This window comes from Sander lucioperca, chromosome 16 (genome assembly GCF_008315115.2).
Source record: "Sander lucioperca isolate FBNREF2018 chromosome 16, SLUC_FBN_1.2, whole genome shotgun sequence".
Lineage (NCBI taxonomy): Eukaryota > Metazoa > Chordata > Actinopteri > Perciformes > Percidae > Sander > Sander lucioperca.
In genome coordinates this window covers 30,730,915-30,736,909 of record NC_050188.1, presented here as the reverse complement: position 1 = coordinate 30,736,909, position 5,995 = coordinate 30,730,915, and the positions used below count along the sequence as shown (strand labels likewise).

The 5,995-nt window shown below is 40.1% G+C and overlaps 1 long non-coding RNA gene across 1 annotated transcript; it reads left to right on the top strand.

The window, feature by feature from the left end:
• Window positions 1-1,051: 1,051 nt before the first annotated feature.
• LOC116046396 lies at window positions 1,052-5,620 on the top strand. The gene is made up of 2 exons (XR_004104132.2): window positions 1,052-4,503; window positions 4,852-5,620. It is a non-coding gene; the product is annotated as an uncharacterized LOC116046396 (long non-coding RNA).
• The last annotated feature ends 375 nt before the right edge of the window (window positions 5,621-5,995 follow it).

Here is a 5,995-nt window from a genome sequence, read left to right as displayed (position 1 = left end):
GGACTATGACTACCTTATTGTGTTGATCTCTATGACAATCTGAGAAAATAATTAGTTTGTTCAATCAAAACAAAGAGTGTCATTCCAAAATGAGATATCCACCATTTTGAAAACCAGACTCCTTTTATTAAATGAATGGCAGCACGACATTAGGTTATGGGAGTTTCATACGATTCATAAGATCTATTGGGCCATTTAAAGCACCTTGAATGTAACAGATTGACGTTTTAGCTTTTCAAACAGTATGCAAAAGCAGAGCTGCTGTGGATGGAGGAAAAATTATCATTTTCTTTCATCTTAAAGCCTGGTTCACACGGCAGGATAATTAGGCCGATTTTAGCCCCGATTCACCCCTTCCGACAATCTTAAGGATGCTCCGATTATCGTAAAATAATCTGATCAGATATTCCTGCCGTGTGTGGTGTGTTAAGACTGCTCTCGTCTGCTCGGAAGGACGTCGGGACCGCTCCGATCTCAAATCGGGGATATCCAACATGTTGGATTTATTTGGCCCGATTTCTCCTCGTGTGTGGTGTCCCCCGGGTACAAACGAGCATGCGGCCTGTGGACTGTGGCGTGTAGCCAATCAGAAAGCGAGGTGACGAGGCGGCGAGGAAAGCACCGGGAAACAAAATCAAAACAGCCGGCGGCATGGCGCACCAGAAAGTCCGGTGGACGTCGGAGATAAGTATAGCAAGTATAGTCCATGCTCGCGTTGTCTCCACTTCTTTGACCATCGCCTTTTTTTTTGATAACGTTTTTTTTTTTTGGTTAAAAACAAACTACAAATTATCGCCACTGCATCCTCTTCGTCCGCCATGATTGTTTACTCTGAAGTCACGTTTGATCTCGAGGGATTTTGCGAGATTTCCCGTCTGACCTGGGAATGCTCGGGAGTCAAATCGGTTTGTGTGTGATGTGTTGATTTTGCCGTGTGCTGCGCACCACACACTGTACGACCAAAACTGTTAGACCCGTGATTTTTTATCGCCGTGTGTGGGGTCTCTCAGGATTGGAAAATCGGCCGACAATTTTAAAATCGTCCCGTGTGAACCAGGCTTAAGTCATTTAAAAAGCCAAAACTATGAGAGAGACACTGATATAATGAAGTTTGGTGTTCTTGCTGCCAACTGAATGCTAAGTTATGTAAGTTAGCCGATTTATAGACCTATACCTGTATAGGCTGCAGGTGATTTGAGGGGGGGGATGCCAAATGACCATAGTGCATCCCCTTTGTTAACCTGCCAACCCCCCTCTCCATCTCCTAGTAGCAGAGAGAGTGGAGGGGCAGAGAGGTTGAATTAGTTAGTCTAGTCTGCCTGACTCATTGGTCCTTTAACTGACTGAGGTTTGTGCAAGTTAGAATCTACGGCCCCGACCATGGCTCTGAAACATCAGCAGCCTAACTCAGCAGTTTTGATAAATCCATGGCCCTGTCCGTGGTGCTGAAGTAGCAGACGGATTTTTAATTGCATCTTTTTCTCTGAGTCCAGCCCTTCTGTCAGTTTCGACTTGGATTTATATAATTCTTTAAACTTTTTCAACTTAAAAAAAAATAAAAAACCAAAAGCGTCGTTAGTCCGTCCCCCCTGTTAAGATAGCTACAAAGGGACAACCTGTGTGGTGTTGAATTTACCACACCATTGCCAAATTTGTTATTATTTATTTACCAAAACCTTTTTTTGTCTGTTGGATGTAACCTATCGTGCTCCAAATACTTATTCATTTGGGTGTTTCACCATGGTGATATTCAGAGAACAGAGGGTACAGGAAACGTAATCTCAAGCTCTGAAGTTGCACCCTCTGGTCTTTAACTCAACCAAATGAGATTCTGCCTCCAGTGCAAACTGCAGAAAATCTTGGAAATTGTTGTTGAACTGAAATTACAATCTGCCCTCAGGTCAAAATTGTTAAAAGTTATTTTTCTTGAAAATGAAAATTGCATTTTGGTCTTAAACTTTCAGATGTGCTAACTTGTTCCACGTGTTTCAGGATGCCAACATGCAGATTGTGTTCACACTTTGAACATCTGTATAACATCCAAAGCCCAAACGCACTGAATGCGGCTTTTAACACATTATTATAGTGAGTAACATATAAATGATGTATCCCAACATGGAAATACCTATATAGATAATAAAATTAACAATTTGTCCTCCATATACCACCAAAATATATGTGTTTGTTGTCTGTAGGCATTTAAAATTAGACACACACCAGTGTGTTTCTGGCTTTATTTGTCGGGTCTGTCTACGTTGTGACGCTTTTTCTGAAAAGTCAGCCGTGTGTGTAGCATTGTCAACCTTTTACATATGTATACATTACTAACATTGTACAGTATGTTTGGTGTATAAGTGTATGACACAAAGTATATTTTTTACATAGTGACTCTAGTTGTGAAAATGGCTTTTTCAACTACAGTAATTCATGCTGCACTTTGAGAACATTATTTATTTATTTATGTAGCCTATTTATTGTTTTGGCTACACTGGGAAGATATTTCTCTTGACAAGTATTTCAAATAATTTATACTGAAGTGTAACATTTGATTGGATCTGCCTTGTTTTGAAATACTGACTGATACGCTGATTTGAAAACAACTCTATGGATAGTTTTCACTTCTTATGAGACTCATTTGATGCGATGTAAGCTGACTTGTTAAGATGAATATTTCTTACAGTGATGGGATAGATAGATAGATAATTGTCCGAGTCATGGCTTCGTTGTGCATTGCTGTATTTGTGGGTGATAGTGACGTGCTGTGTTTGCGCTGGGGGAGGTGCGCCGTGCACTCCTCTCATGGTAGTGTTCAGTGTTGTATTCAACCTCTCCTTGCAAGGTCCCACTTCTGTCCGTGGCTACTCCTACACTGCTCCTGCAATAGGGCACTAACACTGAACTTTACCTAAAACCTGAGTCTAGTATGGTTTAAAAATGCTTTCTATTACTCAGCTTGCCCAGTCGGGTTTGCGTTTTGTGATATCGCAATTTCAAATACCTCCGAGATCTAAGCTTGTCTCTTTCATTCTTTTCTGAGGTGAAGAAAAGGTGTCTCAGAGGTAAAATGTGACATTTTAAAAGTGCAAAAGAGAGCCTAAATGTCTCTTTAGACCAGGAGGGATTTGGTTTTGGTGTGCCACATCCATCTATGAGAACTTTAAGTTTAAGGTGCAGGTCTGTGGCCGGCCGATGGCAGGGTGCATTCACATCTATAACTTGTTTTCTCTGGTTCAAACCATTGTGGAAATTATAACATTTTTTGTTTGTAGTTAAAACTGCCCAATTACAAGTGAATCAGGCATTGCAAATTAATCTCATATGACAGCAGTCTTGTTGGATAGATAGTTGGTAACTTGGTATCCAAGCAGATTAGATCTTTTTTGCAGTTTGGACAAATCGAGACAAATCCCCACAAAAAAAAAAAAAGAAGCTTTCATTGTTTTTCACCTGGCAATACAAACTAAACGAACAAGCCAAATGCTCCAGACTTCAAGCAAACTTGTCTGGTGTGCCTGCACTCTAAGAGACAGCTGAATTCAGCGAATCACAAAAGTACGTGAAAGGATTTGAAGCAAATATGTGGACCCAGGTGCACACACTGCTCCTAACCATAGCCATCTACTTTATGCACATGTACGAACTCAAAACGCTCCACTCACTGTACAAAGATAGGAGAGTATAAGTATTCATTTGTAAATATGTATTTTTTAAAAGAGTACTATTTATATGTTGACTTGCACGGTCATACATGTGTTTGGATTATTTTTCTCTTTGGGGTGCACGTGTTCATTTTGTTGAAGGAAGGAACAGACTCTAGCTGATTTTAGCTGAATATCTCTTTAAATAGGGGCACAGATAGCTGTTTTTCTGTGTGAACGTCAATCACTGACTAACACTTCTGTCTCCTCTCTTTCACCTCATGTATTTCTCATCCCTCAATCACAGCCATGTACGTTTATCTGTGTGCCTAATCAGAGTTTTACTCAGAGCTGCTGATAGTAGTTGAGTTTTGTCAGGTTGCCATATTTTCGTCCTTTATGTCATGCCATGGAGACTGCTGCCAACATGGTGAGCCAAGGAATAAATTCCAAACATGGTATATTTTACAGGCTAATAGGTTGCCTTTTACCTTTTAACTCAACAAAGAATTCAATTATTTCTCTGCCTTTTAACAAAAACAACATGTTATTCAGCTGGATCCGGCTGTTTGATTAAATCTGCAAAATAAACTGCACAATAACCAACACATTCTCACTCCCATCGTAGTAAAATACGGACGCTTGATCAGGTGCCTTTGGCGTTGTTATTGACGCTAAAAGTCTCCTTTACCGTCAGATCTAAACGCGCTTTATTAAATGCGCTTGGTCTGGACTATTGTCGTCACTTTTGACGCAGTTAGGTTTAGGACAAGATCGTGGGTGTGCTTATAAAAGGGACGTTAACGTGACACGCGGGACAAGAACAGGACAGTTGGGTTTAGGAAAAGAAGAACGGGACAGTTGGGTTTAGGAAATGAAGAACAGGACAGCTGGGTTTAGGAAAAGAAGAACCTGACAGTTAGGTTTAGGAAAAGAAGAATGTGACGGTTGGGTTTAGGAAAAGAACAACCTGACAGTTAGGTTTAGGAAAAGAAGAACGTGACAGTTGGGTTTAGGAAAAGAACAACCTGACAGTTAGGTTTAGGAAAAGAAGAACGTGACAGTTGGATTTAGGAAAAGAACAATCTGACAGTTAGGTTTAGGAAAAGAAGAACGTGACAGTTGGGTTTAGGAAAAGAACAACCTGACAGTTAGGTTTAGGAAAAGAAGAACGTGACAGTTGGATTTAGGAAAAGAACAACCTGACAGTTAGGTTTAGGAAAAGAAGAACGTGACAGTTGGGTTTAGGAAAAGAAGAACGTGACAATTTGGTTTAGGAAATGAAGAACAGGATAGTTGGGTTTAGGAAAAGAAGATCGGGTTAGGGTTAGGGTTATTGCGTCGTATGTGACGCTGCGAGCCAATGAACAAGCGTCCGTATTTTACGAGTTGGGAGTGAGAATAACACGGCTCTGAAATCAATGCTGCAGTGTCACAGATTTGACTCTAACTCTACTCTGCTGTGATCTTTGTTTTTCTATTATTTGTTTGGTCCTGATGTGTGTGAATAAATGTACCGACTGTACTGTCTGTATATGTTTGGGTGTCATGTACTGTAAGTTTGCTATTTGTGCCTCTCTGCAGCTCACGCATTCACAGACTGTTATTCAAAGTGTGTGACTGGAGGGATTTTAGACACATACAACCTTTGTCTGTATGCTTTGCTGTTTCAGTGGCAGCTGGTGACTAAGATAAGACTCCATTAAGTGATACTTACAGGATGTTTAGGGGTTCGGATGACTCTGTTAATGAGTTTTGGGAGATTAACCTCAGCTGTGGTGTCTGTAATATGATGGAAATGAACTGAGCAGGTGACATTGTGGCTTCAGTGTGTGAAGATTCAGGCTTTTTAACGTTTCTCTGTGCCACACCAGTTACGCCCTCCCCCCAACTGTTTTTGTTTCACTTGTGTTTGTACACATACCAGATATAATATTGTTAAATAAAATATTCATCATGTAACGAGACATGGTGTGAATGTGCACTGAGATCTTTTTATTCTCTTTCTAGGATTTTATATATCTGAATTTTGGGTGTGTTGTGAGTATAAATGACATATCAAGATACAGTAAGATAGGATAAGAAAAGACAGCCTTTATTAATCCCACAATGGGGAAATTAATAGAATAATATAGTTGTAAAATGCCTTCTGAGGCTTTGGAGGAAGTCTTAAAATATAATCATGGTCATTTTAACTTGGGCTTGGAGACTTAAACCTACACTAACTGGGCATATGGAGTTTAAAATATGTGTGTTGACCACAGTCTAACAAAAGATTATAGAGTTGCATTATGGGAAGTGTAGGATCCAGCATTTTTGGGGAGTTTGGAGACTAATAGTCAGAAGATCTCAGCCTC